Source organism: Triticum aestivum, chromosome 1B (genome assembly GCF_018294505.1).
Source record: "Triticum aestivum cultivar Chinese Spring chromosome 1B, IWGSC CS RefSeq v2.1, whole genome shotgun sequence".
In the NCBI taxonomy this organism is placed as follows: Eukaryota; Viridiplantae; Streptophyta; class Magnoliopsida; order Poales; family Poaceae; genus Triticum; species Triticum aestivum.
This window is the reverse complement of record NC_057795.1, coordinates 66,368,985-66,382,553: the sequence shown is the minus strand read 5'-3', so window position 1 is coordinate 66,382,553 and position 13,569 is coordinate 66,368,985.

Genomic DNA, 13,569 nt, shown 5'->3' with positions numbered 1-13,569 from the left:
TCGCCAACTATTACTTCTACTACTATAGCTAACGGCTTAGCAACAAAGTAAAGTAATTACATGGCGTTAAATCATTGACATGCAAGTCATACAATAATTAAGACAACTCCTATGGCTCCTGCCGGTTGTCATACTCATCGACATGCAAGTCGTGATTCCTATTACAAGAACATGATCTCATACGTCATAATATATCATTCATCATTCATCACAACTTCTGGCCATATCATATCACATGACAATTGCTGCAAAAACAAGTTAGACGTCCTCTAATTGTTGTTGCATCTTTTACGTGGCTGCAATTGGGTTCTAGCAAGAACGTTTTCTTACCTACGAATAACCACAACGTGATTTTGTCAACTTCTATTTACCCTTCATAAGGACCCTTTTCATAAAATCCGCTCCAACTAAAGTAGGAGAGACAGACACCCGCTAGCCACCTTATGCAACTAGTGCATGTCAGTCGGTGGAACCTGTCTCACGTAAGCGTATGTGTAAGGTCGGTTCGGGCCGCTTCATCCCACAATACCGCTGAAGCAAGAAAAGACTAGTAGTGGTAAGCAAGTTGACAAGATCTACGCCCACAACAGATTTGTGTTCTACTCGTGCAATAGAGAACTACGCATAGACCTAGCTCATGATGCCACTATTGGGGAACGTTGCATAAAATAAAAAAAATTCTACGTTCACCAAGATCAATCTATGAGTTCATCTAGCAACGAGAGAGAGAGAGAGAGATGCATCTACATACCACTTGTAGATCGCGTGCGGAAGCGTTCAAGAGAACGGGGTTGAGGTAGTCGTTCTCGTCGTGATCCTATCACCGGAGATCCTAGCGCCGAACGGACGGCACCTCCGCATTCAACACACGTACGGTCAGCGTGACGTCTCCTCCGTCTTGATCCAGCAAGGGGGAAGGAGAGGTTGATGAAGATCCAGCAGCACGACGGTGTGGTGGTGGATGCAGCAGGACTCCGGCAGGGCTTCACCAAGCAACTGCGGGAGGAGGAAGAGGTGTAGCAGGGGGAGGGAGGCGCCAAGACTCAGGGTGCGGCTGCCCTCCCTCCCCCCTTCCTTTATATAGGCCCCCAGGGGGGAGTCGGCCCTGGAGATGGGAATCTCCCAAGGGGGCGGCGGCCAGGGGGGTGGAGTGCCCCCCAAGGCAAGTGGTGCGCCCCCCCCCCCCACCCTAGGGTTTCCAACCCTAGGCGCAGGGGGAGGGCCAAGGGGGGCGCACCAGCCCACTAAGGGCTGGTTCCCCTCCCATGGGGCCCTCCGGGATAGGTGGCCCCACCCGGTGGACCACCGGGACCCTTCCGGTGGTCCTGGTACAATACCGGGTGACCCCGAAACTTTCCCGATGGCCGAAACAGCACTTCCTATATATAATTCTTTACCTCCGGACCATTACCGAACTCCTCGTGACGTCCGGGATCTCATCCGGGACTCCGAACAACATTCGGTTTGCTGCATACTCATATTCATACAACCCTAGCGTCACCGAACCTTAAGTGTGTAGACCCTACGGGTTCGGGAGATATGCAGACATGACCGAGACGGCTCTCCGGTCAATAACCAATAGCGGGATCTGGATACCCATGTTGGCTCCCACATACTCCTTGATGATCTCATCGGATGAACCACGATGTCGAGGATTCAAGCAACCCCGTATACAATTCCCTTTGTCAGACGGTATGTTACTTGCCCGAGATTCGATCATCGGTATCCCAATACCTCGTTCAATCTCGTTGCCGGCAAGTCACTTTACTCGTACCGTAATGCATGATCCCGTGACCAAACACTTGGTCACTTTGAGCTCATTATGATGATGCACTACCGAGTGGGCCCAGTGATACCTCTCCGTAATACGGAGTGACAAATCCCAGTCTCAATCTGTGTCAACCCAACAGACACTTTCAGAGATACTTGTAGTGCACCTTTATAGTCACCCAGTTACGTTGTGACGTTTGGTACACCCAAAGCACTCCTACGGTATCCGGGAGTTACACGATCTCATGGTCTAAGTAAGAGATACTTGACATTGGAAAAGCTCTAGCAAAACGAACTACACGATCTTGTGCTATGCTTAGGATTGGGTCTTGTCCATCACATCATTCTCCTAATGATGTGATCCCGTTATCAACGACATCCAATGTCCATAGTCAGGAAACCATGACTATCTGTTAATCAACGAGCTAGTCAACTAGAGGCTCACTAAGGACATGTTGTGGTCTAAGTATTCACACGTGTATTACTATTTCCGGATAATACAATTATAGCATGAATAAAAGACAACTATCATGAACAAAGAAATATAATAATAATCCTTTTATTATTGCCTCTAGGGCATATTTCCAACAACCTACTTACTATATTATATAGGTGGTTTCCTTTATTTTGGCTGAGCCAACATCCATGGGTTATTATTCTTGGCACAACCATCTATATGGCTCTAAAGTTGTGATGTAAATGATCCACAATCTCATTCCTCGTGTATTTCATATAGCAATCACATAGTGATTTATGATATTCCGAGTTATTATGAGTGAGCATGGCCCCAAAATATCTTTCTTTGTGTTGTTTGCTCTGGATGGATAAAATGGCGAGTTGTTTGTGCTCTATGTTGTTGGCTGCGAAATTGAACTATTGTTGTCTTCCCTTGTTTATGTATGAACCGTTGAGCTAGGCAGTGACAGTCGAGTGAAATCTGTCATTGAAGAAGACCTGAATTTCTTGTGGAGGAGACATGCATGAGTATGCATTGGGGATTGATGATGCATGATTTATTATGAAATATAGGTGGTTTTGTGCTTGCTTGTTTATCGCCAGCCTTTCTTTCATTTCATGTAAAAACCTAGGTGAGGAGAAGTTGCTTGTGTTTGAATGAAGATGGCACTAGTATATAGTACTCCCTCAGTTCTGAAATATTTGTCGGAGAAATGGATTTCCAGATGGAGGGAGTAGTATGTATTTTTGTGTTGTAAATTCTGCAAGGACATTTGAACCGGTGCTGCATGATAGATTGCACTGGTATGTTTTCAGGTTGTAGGCATATTGTGAATGAAGATGGCCTAGCTGGCATCATCATACATAAAATTATTCACATCCACTTTGGTCATTCTCATTTTGTTGCCAAAATGATATGCTTAAGAAAGAAAAAGAAACAAATGACTGGATGGCCCATCCATGAGACAAACAATAGCCACCCAGTAGCAAGAACACAGACAGCCACACTTGTCGGTCGGTCGATGACATTATATTGTTCTTCTCTTCCTGCTTAGCCCGTCTCGTATGTGCAGTAGGTACATATCTTAGCTCGGGTTGCTAGGCTGAAACAGGAGGAGCGTACCTTGGCCTCCAGCTTGAGGATCACATTGTTGGAGGGGTAGTCTTCACGACTTCACGTACGCTGCGTCGTCGTAGGAAGAATGGGACAAGAGTAGGGCCGGACAAAATAGTACTCCCTCCGCGCCATAGTATGATATCGTTTTCCAAACAATGTACATATGAGATCTATTTCAGTTTGCCTCCAAAATAGTTAGATAGGTACTAGCCCCAGAAATAATAGTCCATCCTATGGTAGGGCGCCATTTCTCTCCAGATTAGATGCATACTAGATAGAGATAGGGAAATGAAAAAGGTAGATAGTACGTACTAGAGAGAGAGAGAGATGCAAAAGTTTCTCTCCAGGCTGTTAACAATAGTCAAGAATTAGTCGTTCGATGCATCCCTAATATCCCTCGTGTATTAATTCTCCCTGGAAACGAGGGATTAATTTTTCCTGGAAACCAGAAGCCGTCTATTACTCCCTCCCACCCACCCTCCTCTCGTTGGTGCCATCCATCGGCTTCTCTGGCGCTTCACGCGGATCGACCTTCCATCCGACGATGCCCCGCGTTTCTCGCCCTCTAGTTGTGCGCCCTCCTCCCTCTATAAATCTCAATTCAATCCATCCTCCCCGCGTTCCCCCTTTCCCTTGCTCGATCTGCTCCTCACCTCGCCTCATCTACAACACAACGCATGCATACATGGGGATCCAAAGCCTTCCATTCCGGTGATGCATCACAGATCGGCTGCAGCAAAACTGATCGGCCGTGCCGTGTCGTGTCGTGGTCAGCAGGCAGGGCTTGTGGATTTGGTCTTCCCTCTCTCTAGGTAAGATAAGGCTCGATCTAACCTTCTTTCTTTGAAGAAGAAACAAACCTTGGTATACAACTCAAACTGATAAGTTCTCTTTCTTGTGTTGTACACTGCATGGTGCTACTTAATTAGGTGACATGCAGATGCAGGGAGGCAGAGGTGAAGTCGCCGGACAACAGCTAGCTGGTATGGATGCAGGTATGTTCTTGTTGAGGATTAGTTATGTGTTTGTTTTATAATTAAGATCCAGACATGCCAATGCGAACTAAGCTAGTAACATATTTTCAGGTTTGACTCTTCACAATCTTAGAAGGCCTTGGAGGAAGCCATCACAGCAGGTGAGACACACGACTTCCTACTCTGATTTGTTATAGCTGGAGGATCTGCTTGGTAATCCTGAAGGTGATAGCAGATTACTGCTTTTCCGTGCTTTCATAATTTAGTTTTTGCATTCTTGATCTCCTCAAATCGTAGTAGTAAGATATTTCAATGCTTGATTTTTCACCATCTTGAAAGTTCTTGGAGGGTAGTAAGATAGATAACTTTCCTAATCTGTTAGAGCTGGAGTGTCTGTTTCGCCACCTTGCTTATATTAGGGGGGCAAAACACTAAGCAGATCATCTTTCATAATCTGTTTCACCATATTGCTTATATTAGGGGGGCAAAACACTATGCATGTCATCTTTCCTAATCTGTTTCACCATCTTGCTTATATTAGGGGGGGCAAAACACTATGCAGATCATCTTTCCTAATTTGTTTCACCATCTTGCTTATATTAGGGGGGCAAAACACTATGCAGATCATCTTTCCTAATTTGTTTCACCATCTTGCTTATATTAGGGGGGCAAAACACTATGCAGATCATCTCTTTATACACTGACCTGGTGCGTATTTTTCCTCTCCTCATCTTAATTAGAAAAGAGGCAAATCAGCATCAGTTAGACTAGGTTACAAATAGGACGCCCTTAAAATAAAATGGTAAATATTTCCGTCCAATTCCTAACTCTATCCTGCCATGGGTCTAAATAACAGCAGCAGCATCCTGCTCCTGACGAACACATTCACACTTCCTGGTACATCTACTTGCACGTGTGTGCAGGATGGCAAGGTACTCTAGCTATGTACTTCCATGTCTTGTGCATATATATAGACACCAGTTCTGCAAAAGCTGCAGCCTTGCAGGCTCATAGCTTTGCACCCTTAGTAGTGAGAGCAATATGATGTTTGACCCGTATGTACTTGGAACTGAAGCTAGTGTAGTAACTGGTACCTTTAAACAGAGCTTTGAATGGTTGTTCCAAACAGAAGATTAGGAGTAGCAAAGTTTATGCATGCAATGACCACTACTGCTAGGGAAAATACATGGATGAACCTGATTTACCCGAAATAAAAATAAGTATCAATAGTTGCACTGCACAAAACGAAGGTGTGTTATATAGGGAGGAAATTCAGTAGAGTTTCACAGTTTCCGTTGAGAGCTACCTGTGCTTAGAACAAGATTGTCCACTATCTTGCACAGGTGTTCATTTTTTTTTTTGTCATGTAGGACGAGCACACTAGATCTCTCTTATTGATCAGCCCTTGTTTATGCAAGAAGATGCAAGCATATTTTTTCTCATTATTTGCACTGCGTACATGTCACTATTCTTGGATGTCAAAAGATACATTTGTGATGTTATGCTTAGATGTATGCAGGGATATATCATATATTTCATTCCAACAAAAAGTATTTGTAGTGTCTTATCTTCATTCTATTATATTAGTATCATACATTACTGTACTAGCAGCGCTATTCAGGAGTTGATATATTTGTTCCCTTCATAATATGGCTTTTGTGAACAATGGATCAATCATCAAGTTAAAGGATGTCCAACAGATGTATTTGGTCCAACTTTTTTAGCAAAAAATGCTCTTTACTCATGTAGTGCCGTTGTGGATGCAATTGTTCCCCACGCGTTATGCTGCCGACAAAATTCCATGACTTGTCAAAATTTTAGTCCACTCATGTATTAACCCATTCGTTCTATCAACAATTTCTCTTCACGCAAGCCGTTCCGTCGTGCATGTATTTGGTGTCAACGCGTTATGCTGCCAAAATTTCCGACGAAAATTTACCCGACTGGTTTCATTTTGAATGCCCTCTCTGTATTACCTTTCTTACTGTATGTCCAGTCAACCAGTCCGCGGTGATAATGGCAGCTTTTCTCTTCTCTTCCAAGCCATCCCTACCACCGATCATCATCCATCTCATTGGTAGTGCAGGTTTAATTTTCAAACACAGATATTATCGTCCATAATAATCCAGTTAGGCCCCGTTTGATAGCTCTGCATTTTCCAAGTATTTTAACAATAACACAGTTTGTCTAAATACTATGGTTTTAATTACTTTGAGTTGTTTGGCCCAAAAAAACTGTGATATTTATACTACAGTATTCCTCAAAATGCAGTATTTTCTCTTCAAATAAAAAGAACCCCGGACCTTTTTTTAAAAAACAGAGCATGTGAAGAAAACGAGTATGTGGCTTCGTCCTCGACTCCTCCTTCACTCCCAAAGCCGCCGCCGCTCTCTCGTCGCTGGAAATCATCTCCCTGGGTTGCCGTGGACAACAAAGAGACGACCATGGAAAAAACAGCGACTATGGTCGGCTATCATCTGTTCCCTTCTCTTCTCAAGGAGGCCCGTGGCATGAAGCCAGTGGACCTTGCTCACAGAGGAAGACAGCTCTTGCTGCCCGGTGATGATTGCAATCACCGTCGCTACTACTTCTGTTTGTGCGATTGCTACGGTGTCGGCCGGCCGACGGCAGGTCGAGTCACCTCGCCGTAACTGAGATGAAGGAGTTGGTGACTAGCGCAGTGCACGGTGTTCCTCATCTTTTGTAAGCTGCAGGCCGAACTTTGGGTGTGGTCATTGATAGTTTGGTGGTGGACTTTGTGCATGTGGGTGGCCTTTCTGCATGGCCGTTGGCTCTGGCTGGGTAAGCTATGGAGAAAATGCTAGCTGTTGGATAATAGGCAACTGGTATTCACTGAGGGCCAAAGGCCAATACATATACATGTGAGGCAATATGCAGGGAACCCCTTATACAATGGGGATATACAGAAAGAGGATTATACACATCTAACACCCCCCCCCCCTCAAACTCATTGTGGATCAACAACACTGAGTTTGGAGAGAAAGAAGCCATGCTGTGCTCGAGTTTGTGCCTTCGTGAAGAAATCTGCCAACTGCAACTCAGAAGACACATAGTGAAGAGTGAGAGTCTGATCCTGCACAGCAGCATGCACAAAGTGAGCATCCACACCGATGTGCTTGGTGAGCTCATGCTTCACCGGGTCTCGCGCAATACTGATAGCACAAGTACTGTCTGACAGTAAGGGAGTCGAGGTAGTAGCACACACACCAAAATCCTCAAGTAACCACCGTAACCAGATCACCTTAGCCGTCAACATAGCCATGGCTCGCAACTCAGCCTCTGTACTCGAGCGAGAAACTGCAGTCTGTTTCTTTGTCTTCCAGGCAATAAGAGAGCCACCAAGAAAGACACAGTAAGCAGACAACGACCGTCGATCAGAGGGATCACTAGCCCAGGTAGCATCAGAGTAGGCCTGGAGTTCAAGAGAGCTGGAGCAGGGAAAGAAAAGGCGATGAGAGATCATGCCACGAAGATATCGTAGAACACAGAGGAGATGGCTATAGTGGACAGAGGTGGGGGCTTAAACAAACTGACTCAGGATGTGAACAGGATAGGAGATGTCAGGACGCGTGACAGCAAGATAGACAAGGCTGCCAATGAGGTGACGATAGCGAGTGGGATTAGGAAGAGGGTCACCATCAGAAGCACGAAGCTGAACGTTGAGCTCCATAGGAGTCACAACTGTGCGCTCATCCTCGAGAGCAACGCGAGCAAGAAGATCCTGAATATATTTTTCCTGGGAGATGTAGAAGCCATCAGAGGTCGAGGAGATCTCAATCCCAAGAAAATAGCGAAGTGGACCAAGATCAGTCATGAGAAACTGGTCGCGAAGGCGAGCCTTAACAAAGGCAATATAGTCAGAGTCATCACCAGTAATGATCATATCATCAACATAGAGAAGGAGAAGAGTTCGGCCACGAGGAGACGTGTGAACAAACAACGCGGGATCATGATCACTGGGCAAGAAACTAGCGGCAGTCACTACTAGAAAAAGGGCTATAGATGGGATGGATACTAATGACGCACTATACATGTGGTGCGCCATTACTAAATACTAATGGCGCACCATGTGTTGGTGCGCCATTAGTGTGCAAATACTAATGGCGCACCACATCCCACGGTGCGCCATTAGTAAAATTTCTTTTTTTACCGTGGGAGTGGTGCGCCATGACTAGTTTTAACTAGTAATGGCGCACCAGTAAGAGATGTGACATTGCTATCTATACGTATGGCGCACCCCTACCAGTACGCCATTGTTGTCACCCCTTATCCTCTCCCTCTTGTCACGTTCTCTCCCCTCACCTTCCTCCTGACACACCCACCCACCTCCCTCGGCTTTGATCTAGATCGGGAAGCCCCGGCCGCCCGCCTCTTCCTCTCCCTCCCGACCACGGCGAGCCCCCTTCCCCCTCCCTCACATCAAATCCAGGGCATGGAGCCGTGGTGAGCTCCTTCCCCAACCCTCCTCATCGGATCCAGAGGAGAGCTGGTGACCACGTCCTCCGATGACGGTGTTGCTCCGGGGTGTGGAGGCCGCCGAGCTGCAGGAGAAGGAGCTCCCCGCCACCCCAAGGCCCCAGATCCAGCCGCCACGGCCATAGTCGGGCTTCTAGATCCTCGTCGTCGTTGAGCTGGCCCATGATTGATGAACGGTGGCGAATCCGGCGGCAAGGCCAAGGTGCTGCAGGCGATGGCGCCGTTGGAGGGTGGTTTCTTCTCCACGTCCACGCGCCGGGAGAGGAAGCAGCCTCTGCGTTGTTCTGAACCAAGTTCGGCAAGGGGGGGCGCGTGGCCGTCCTCCTCCTCCTCTACATCCATGGTGCTCATCTCGGAAGGTATTGTGCCTCTCCCGCATTAATCCTGCTTCTAAATCGATCTGCACAGCTGATTTTTGCCTATTGCTCTGTTTGCCTGCAGGCGAGGTACCGCTGGAGCTCTAAGGCGGCCTTAAAAACCACCGATCTTGCTCCTTCCCATGTACGTGTTCATCCCAATCTCTAACCCTTTGTCCAGACTTAACTACGTAGCGGCTACCTAGTATGGATATGATTACGAGCTAGCCGGATTGGATTATGTAGCCTACCTCAATGCTTAATTAGTCTGGCGGTTTCTTGCACGCATACATGCATGCATCATGGTAGAGAATTGAAATCACTAGCTCTAGCTACTTCGTGGTTGAATGGTTTGCATTGCAGTGTACGATCAAATTCTGTACATCTAACATTAGATGAACTAGATGCAACTTGCTTTTGATTCAGATGATTTATATCTGTGTATGATGTGTTAAAAAAATATCTCTGTACGAGTCCTGCGCAGGTCATCGTTGGAGGAGAGGATGATGGTGAAGTAGCAGAGGATGATGGTGCCCGGCCATGGCGAGCGAGGAAGCCACAAGATTGATACGTGGCTCCCTCCTGTTGTAAGTTTAGATATCGCACATCATGTATGTTGTGCAAATCGGAGAGATCCAGAATGCTTTTCTCATGTATTTTTGTTATCTCAGGTATGGATTTGGGGCGTATTTCAAGCAGGTAATAACCTACTCTGATGCTTTCGCTCTAAGAGGAAAGTGTGCCACCCCTATCCTCAAGCAGGTAATAATTAATCATTTATGAGCTGATGGACAACAATTACTCTATTCTTCCACCATTGCATCACTCAATCAAATGTCATCATGTATCAATGATGTGAATATGTGAAAAAAAATCGTTTGTGCTCTGTTTTCTTATTTGGGTGAAAACCAAGCAGTGTAGTTATTTTTTATAGTTTATACACATACTGCATGATTAATTAAAGGTTGTAACCTCACTGTCACGCTAATGAACGCAAAAAAGAAGAGTGGTAGTACTATCAATGGTTCAGTCAGCGCCTCAACAACGTATGCACTACTTCTGATATTGTTTTTCAGTAGCTTTTTTCTGCACCTTTCTCTTTCAGTTCTTAGTGCTGCTGCCCCATGAACACATTTTTTTAATTTGACTGTACATTCAAATGAAGCCTTTGTTAAGTGTACACTCCAAAATTCAATTAACAGTACCCTAACTGAATTTTCTGTTTCTGAATTTATAAACTCACTTTATATTCAGTTTATAAATTAACATTAGCTTCAAAATTAAGTATCATTCCCATGGATCAACTGTTATTTTATTTTGTGGAGGATAAAGTTCAGATCATGAATAATGGCATTACAAGTGAACTTGGCACAATTACACATGTCCTGAGCTAGATATGAGCAAGTCTTCATTGGCATGAAAGTACTACTTTTACATTGTCATGACAGGAACAATTAATTTGACATGTATCATTGGTACTGCTAAAACATTTCATTCATGTTTCAACAAATTTGGTGAAGACGACTTCATATATATTTTGCATATATGAATTATCTCCTGTTGCTTTCTAAGATGTTAGTTCTTTCAGTTCTAGCCCTTCTATCTTTAATTCCTGGCTGGTGGACTACCTGTAGGACAACGTGTTCATCTGCGGCAGCTCTCTCTGTAGCAGTCCGTCTGCGACGCGCTCCGCAGCGTCTTTGCCGGGCACAACGAGATCCTCAACGTCTGGAAGTAAGTCGTCGGCCATCTGTTTCCTGATGAATTTTCTTTCTAGCTCAATGTGATCGGATCTGACTAGTACGTTCAGATTTGCTCTTGTTTTCTTTTCAAATAGTACTAGTAGTCTATATTCCAGTTGTGCGACTACCTGTAGCCACTTGAACCGATGTGAATTCTTCAAGCCTACCTATAGCCACTTAAACAGATGTCTATCTCAGATCTGCTCATCTAAAAAATCCAAGTGGAGTAGTATACTGGTAGTATAGTATAATAACATTATCAAAAGGTAAATGCGCTGATTATTTAGCCCTGTCAGATAAATACTCGTCGAAAGTGGGCTCCTATCAAAATTCATTTCCATTAGAATCTTACTCATACGATATTCACACCATGTAATTCTGGAAATATATGCTCATATCTAGTTCTGCATAAAAATGACAGTATTGACATGTTATAAATAGTTTGTTTATCTTTCTGTTTATTTTGTTACATTTTGCAGGGATAAAGTAAAGAAAAAGAAGAAAAGATTACTACAGAGATTAGTTTTAGGATTTTCTTTTATTTCCTTGCAATTTTCCTTTTATTGGATACTTGTAAAGACATTGTAATATTCTTACTATAATAAAAATTATGATTCTATTTCATTTTTTGTTTTTAAATTATTTTTCCTTATAGGTTGTTTTCTGTAAATTTGGATTTTTTTGTTTCCCAAATACATTACTAGTGGCGCATTTAAGCCCTTACTAGTGGCGCACCTTCCTTTATTACTAGTGGCGCACCTATAAGGCTATTAGTGGCGCACCTGGAGGGAATACCAGTGGAGCACCAAATGGTATACTAATGGCGCACTACATGGTGCGCCATTAGTATATAATACTAGTGGCGTGGTACTAGTGGCGCACCAGTAGTGCGCCGTTAGTAGACAAAATTGGTGCGCCACTAGTAGGCCTTTTCCTAGTAGTGCACCACAGAGGCAAAGCGCTCGAACCAGGCACGAGGGGCCTGTTTAAGACCATAGAGGGAGCGGCGAAGTCTACATACCATACCATCAGGAGCATAGTACCCCGATGGTGGCTGCATATACACCTCCTCACGCAACTCGCCATTGAGAAAGGCGTTCTGGACATCAAGTTGAGAGATAGTCCAATGACGAACAGAAGCCACAACAAGGAGAGTGCGGACAGTGGCCATGTGGGCCACAGGAGCGAATGTCTCATCATAATCACGTCCCTGCTCCTGCTGAAAACCACGAGCCACAAGACGAGCTTTGTAGCGCTCAAGAGAACCATCGGAGCGGGTCTTAATCTTGTGGACCCACTTGCAGGTGATGGGACGAACACCGGAAGGGAGGGAAACCAGATCCCATGTGCCAGAGCGCTCAAGGGCAGCAAGCTCTTCAGCCATCGCAAGTTGCCATTCAGGCCGAGTCATAACAGTCCGATAGGAAGTGGGCTCAGCAATAACAGAGAGACCGTACCGATCAGGAGAATAGCGATCAGGCGGGGGGCAAGGCCGAGCACGGAGATTATGAACCGAGGGAGGAGTGAAGGGAGGTGCACCAGAGGTGGAAGGCGCGTCAGGGGAAGCATCCTCAGTACGAGGGCGGCGAGTATAGTGGAGAGGAAACGGTGAGAGAGGGTGACGGACTGGAGATGATGGTGGAGAGGTGGAGGAGGAGGACGGAGAAGATGGTGTCGGTGGTGAAGGAAATGAAGGAGAGGTGCCGGAGGAAGAGGTGAGACATGAGGCACATAGCAGGGTGTGTCGGGAAGGAGAAGAAAAGAGATATCGTCCACATAGAAGCGCGAGGAAGAAGGACGTGGGTAGTAAGAACAAGACTCATCAAAAGTCACATCATGCTAGATGCGCAAACGACGGCCAACAGGATCCCAACAACGATAGCCCTTGTGTTCATCACTGTATCCAAGGAAAACACACTCAACTGACTGAGCAGTCAGTTTGGTGCGTTCCCGCGGGGCAAGAAGGACATAGCACACACATCCAAACATACGAAGAGCTGAGTAGTCAGGAGAACGACCAGTGAGACACTCCATAGGAATACCACCCCGCAGAGCAATCGATGGCTGAATGTTGATGAGATAGGTGGAAGCAGAAACAACCTCAGCCCAAAAGTGGGGTGGAAGGGAAGGGCAATCATCAGCGCACGGGCCGTCTCAAGCAGATGACGATGCTTACGTTCGGCAACGCCATTCTGGGCGTGAGCACCAGGACATGAGAACTGGGCAAGAGTATCATGTTCCGCAAGAAAACCACGCAACTGCTGAGAGATATACTCTCTAGCGGAGTCAGCACGAAAAGTACGAATAGGCGTGGAAAACTGAGTGTGAACCATGGCAGCAAATCGTTTGTATATAGAGAGAACCTCGCTACGAGATTTCATGAAGTAGAGCCAAGTGTAGCGAGAGAAATCATCAATAAACAAAAACATAGTAGCGATGACCACCTTTCGAATCAAAGGGAGCAGGACCCCAGACATCAGAATGAACTAAGTCAAAAGGATGTTGAGATACTGACTCACTGGTAGGATAAGGTAACTGGGTCTGTTTGCCAAGTCTATAACCATTACAATGTAAAGAAACATCTCCAGATACAGACCCTAAGAGGCCTTGACGCACTAAAGATGACAAGCGAGAGCCACAGATGTGACCAAGGTGAT